Source organism: Myotis davidii, unplaced genomic scaffold, assembly GCF_000327345.1.
Source record: "Myotis davidii unplaced genomic scaffold, ASM32734v1 scaffold6, whole genome shotgun sequence".
Taxonomy (NCBI): Eukaryota; Metazoa; Chordata; class Mammalia; order Chiroptera; family Vespertilionidae; genus Myotis; species Myotis davidii.
In genome coordinates, this window is record NW_006383011.1 from 2389404 (window position 1) to 2394381 (window position 4978).

General features: G+C 43.0%; 1 protein-coding gene across 1 annotated transcript in view; it reads left to right on the top strand.

Moving 5' to 3' along the window:
- SPRED2 (sprouty-related, EVH1 domain containing 2) overlaps positions 1-4978 on the top strand; it is a 112491-nt gene that overhangs the window by 907 nt on the left and 106606 nt on the right. The gene's annotated exons all lie outside the window — the stretch shown is intronic.

Genomic DNA, 4978 nt, shown 5'->3' on the forward strand with positions numbered 1-4978 from the left:
CCCGAGTGCGTGCCGGGCCCCGCGAGTCCGAGGGTAACAATGCTCCGGGCGCTCCGCCCTCGGGGCTCCCTGCCAGACCCGTCGCCCCCCGGGGACGCATGCAGTTCTCCAGGCCCTGGCCAAGGTGCAGCTCCCTGCAGCCTCTCGGTCGCAGAGTCGGCTTTGATTCTTCCCCAGCCCCGCCGGAGGCCGTTCCAGTTGCGGGTGCAACGCAGGCTAGGCCGCTGGGCCCGGCGCCTGAGGTCGTCTGCCTCGGGTCCGAGCGGTCACCTCACAGCGGCCGCCACTACTCAGCGGCTGTGCCCGCCACCAGCCACTTTTTTTCTTCTTTTATTTTTTCCCTTTTTTTTTGTGAATTAGACGTTCTCCTTTATTGTCACATGATAGCCCTCCCCTCCTCCCCTGCACATTCATAAATCCGGAGCCTGCCTCGGCTCCTTTCATTCAGAGCTGCCTGCCATTTAGCCAAGGTAGTGGCGGCGCCGGCTTCGGCGCAAAGACCCTGTTCGAAGCCGCGGAAACTACCCCTAGAGGGAGGCCCCGGGAGTGTCTCTGGGGGCGTGGGGCCTGCGGGTAGACAGCTCCTGGAGCCCCGGTCTTTTGCCTCCTTGAGCATTGAGACTCGGTGCAGAGAGGGGAAGTGACTCAGGGCTTGGGCGAGAAGGCTTCTCTTGCAGCAGGTGACAGAATGCTGTGCTCTACTCTAAGAATCTACTCCTATTTTTAATGCCCCTTTATCCTTGGGCGTCTGCTCTTGCCAGGCTAGGAGGGAGGGGTGTTGGGAGGGCTAGTGTTGGGGAAAGGGAATTTCCTTTCCTATGGGTCCCCGGGGAGCGTTGATTGCAGTAACCCCTAGTCTGCCGGGCACCCATAGCTGGAGAGGATCCCGCCTGGTGTATATGTTGTGGCCAACCCACTACATCTGCTGGCCCTTCTGTTTTAGACATTTTGCTGGGCCTTCGTAGACTATCTTGAAATGGGAATGAAAAAAAAAAAGTTGTGTTTCTAGGCTGAAATAATGGAGGGGAGTTACATGCTGCTGGGTCTTAACCCCTTCAGGACTTGGTTAGTAATAGGTATTTGTGTGGCTCCTCCTTTGTCCCTGCACGCACAAACAGCAATGGTAGCCATGCTCTGGGCTTCAGAATTTCCCAAAGACCGATTCAACCACCCTAGGTTGGGTTCCTTGGCTCCATCCCCTTGTGAATCCCGGCCTGGCCTCTCCCTTTTCACGGCAGCATCTTATCTGGTATCCACAGCAGCAAAAGGACTTCGAGTGGGAGCACCAGCAAGAAATACATATCTCTATTCCAGGCTTTCAGAGCAGTTCAACATGGAGAACTGGCAGCCCCCACTGCTGTCAGAAGCCCAGTTGAGACCATGGCTATTTGAGGACACGTTCTGGTTTCAGAAAATCAGAAAGCCCTTCAGCCCACTGCACAGCTTTGTCAGGATTACTTTTAATGTAATGACCTTGGCATGAGACATGGAATGCCCGGTCAGAGAGCAGGCTGCATGTGCTATAAACTGGCATTTGTGGACACTCTACTATATTGTTCCATATTATGTAATGACCCATCTGAAAATTTTCTTTTAAATATTAGTACCAGGAAGAAGGTTTCTGTTTGAGTTACAGGGCTTGCTGTGATTGCCTTTTCTTTTTGCTACTACTGTCTGGAAGCTCAGAGCCAAAATTATTGCTTGATCAGGGTAGCCATATTGGCCTAGGTTTCTTGCTAGACTTATTTACTCCTCTATTAATTTTGATCTTCTATTTCCCCTTCTAATGATTTCGTGTTTGAGGTCCCGCAGATACTTTTGGAAATAGGCAAGTTTTGTTACTTATAAAGAATTGGCGACAATGAACTGGAGACCTGGGGAGTTGTATTTGTGCCTTAGGTAAAATAGATTTTCTTGATAGTCCACATATTTTTCTTAAATGTCTGGTATATTTCACATCAGAATATAATAAATCAGAATCTTAATAACTGGTAAAATCATGCTTAATTAAAAAATAAATGTTTTGTCTCCTAATGTTCTCTTCCATGTCAATTTGAAGCTCCTCTCTGATAAATATTTAGTAATTCAGGAAAGCTTGTCTGTTCTATTCACTGATGGTCCTAAAAATTAGCTTTTATATAAAAACTACATTGACTCTTCTTTGATCCCACTCCCAATTAGAAATGCATGTTAAGATTAACAATTCTACACATTTTTTTTTATAATTTAAAAATTAAAGACCATCAACAAAATATGGAAAGTGGTCTTTTATACATAGGAGTAGAAAATTTTTTTTAAGTCATACCATATCTTTAAAGCATTTGATTATGGCTCTATGTGGTTTGGAAATTCGCAGACAAAAAATGAAGAAATCTTCTCAAGTGAGCTGTAACCTCGGAGACATCAGGTCTTCATTCAGCTTTTTTATTCTGTTCCTCTTCTGAACATACATCTTGCTGAGAGAATGGATTTGCAGCTTTGCCTGCAGTCATACTCCTAATGTTGAAAGGTTTCTCATTAAAAAAAAAAAAGCTTTTAATTATTTTTGTGGAACCATTTCAAAATTAGACATCAGAACTCATATTTAAATACTTGAGCTTAGCCCTAGTCAGTTTGGCTCAGTGGTTACTTAGAGCATCGGCCCACACACTGAAAGGTCCTGGGTTCGATTCTGATCAAGGGCACGTGTGTGTCTCAGTTGGGGGCTTGATCCCCAGCCCTGGTCAGGGTGTTATGTGGGAGGCAACCAATCGCACATCAATGTTTCCCTCTCTCTCTCTGTCTCTCCCCCTCCTTTCCACTCTCTCTAAAAATCAGTGGAAAAATATCCTTGGGTGAAGATTAACAAAAAAATAAAAATAAATACTTGAATACTATCAACAATAAAAAGTATATTTAAAAATAATTAAATACTTGAGCTTACTTCCCAAAAAGGTGAGAATACTCTTGGGTGAAACCACAATACCATCAGCACACTTAACAAAATTAAGAATAATTCCCTGATGTCTTTAACACTTAGTCTCAATTGTCTGAAAAATGTCTTTTATAACTGGTTATTTCAGCCAGGAGCCAGTCAAAGATCCCGTATTAAATGCCACTCGTGAAATATACTTACAGTGCAAAGCTCAGCCATTTGCACACTTTCTGATCCCACCTAGGTTTTATCTGAGTGTGAATAAAATAGGAATAAATATTAGTGATCTCATGAAGTTGCTGTGAGAATTAAATGAGATAGTTTATGTAAAATTTACAATCTAGTACCAAGCATAAAACAAATGTCCAGTGTGACTTTAGGGAGCACTGAGGTAGGAATTTTACAGGCTCAGCTTGCTAATTTTCAAATAACCCTGGGAAGTTGTTGTCGTTACTTGCCTAAGACAGCAGACATTTTTTTTAAGTGTTTGAATAAAAGTCTGTTGGTTAAAAATGGATTTAATTCTTTTTTAAAACGTGGTTTCATCCCTGTCGACTAATGCAATAATTATAATTGTATTTGGTTAGCTAAGGATGTGGAAGAGCCTCCTTCTGAGGAACTGCCATGTTCACATGAAGCCCTTGGAGTTTGTGGAAATTGGGTGCAGGACTGTGGTGGTGGCGATATGTGATTGACAACTCAAAACCATGTTGATTCCAATCACTGTTATAGGAACTGGGAAGGAGAAGCAATAGAACTGGGAAGTACAACGCAGTAGGCCCGGGCCTCTGTTTCTGCCTCTGCAGGAGAATCTCTGCAGAAATCACAATATTAACAATTTGCAGTAGCCGCAGGGTTCTGATGGAGTCTTCACACTTGAACTTGGAGACAGCTGTGCTGATGAACTCCAGTATTGGCATAGTTCCTATGTTACTGGGCTGAACACAAATACACAATCTAACAGCAGAATCCTCCCAAACCGAACAAGATGATAATAGAGGCAGAGCAGGAAGTGTTGGTGTGTGTGGTTGTTTGTTTTGGCTTATTTTCTCTTAAGTAAATTGGGCTGAGACTTTTTTTTTTTTTTAAAGACCCAGTCATATTGATAAACTTGATGACTCTTCTTGTAAATATTTCTTTTTAATCAATATTTAAAGCTAGGACATTGGTGATTTTTTAAAAGGCAGCCTCTGGGGCTGTTAGTCGCTGGGAGTAGAAGGAATATTTTGCCCTGGTGCATACAGTGCTCTGTGGAGCAAGTGCATTTTCCTGGGCTTGCGTGGGTAGGCCTGAAGGATTGTTACCACAGCTTGATGTGTCCCATGTCCTGGAAAGGAAGTCTGGCCAGGATCTTAGTAAAATCCCGGGTAGTTACTGGTGTAAGAGTTGAGGAACAACTGTTTTCTAACCACTCATTTCTCAGGTAATCTTTATCAGCAGTACATTCACATGTGGCATAGTGCACCCACAATAGCAAATTGTGCTTCTGTTCGTTATGCTACTCTCAAAGGGTAGTTGAATACTTATTTCAAAACAAAATTTCTGTTTACATGCACTTAGAGAGTAGAGGTAACGTAATGGATTTTGACTTTAGCATTTGGTACTTGTGATTGAAGGGATTAGAACAGTTTGGGTAGCCTCTAAAAAGTATGGCTTTTTTGGCTCCTCTGTGTACTGAAATAATGATTTTTCAAATCTGGTTGTTTTCATGCTTAGGTTTATTTCCTGTGCTCCATTCATAAATGCTTAAAACTTAATTATCAGGTTAAGTTTTTAAATTGTCTTTCCAAGTTCATCTAGTAGTGACATTTTTGTCTTTTCTCTTTTTCTTTTTTTACTCTTTAACTTTTCTTTTTTTATCTTTAAATTCTTTTTAGTTAAGGTATTACAAATGTATCCTCATCCCCCCCATTAACCTCCACTCTCCCTCCCCACCCCCCCCACTCATGCTCCCATCCCCCTGTTGTCCATGTCCATTGGTTTGGCTTATATACATGCATACAAGTCCTTCGGTTGATATCTTCCCCTTACCCCCGCCCTCCCCTACTTCCCTTCTGGGGATTG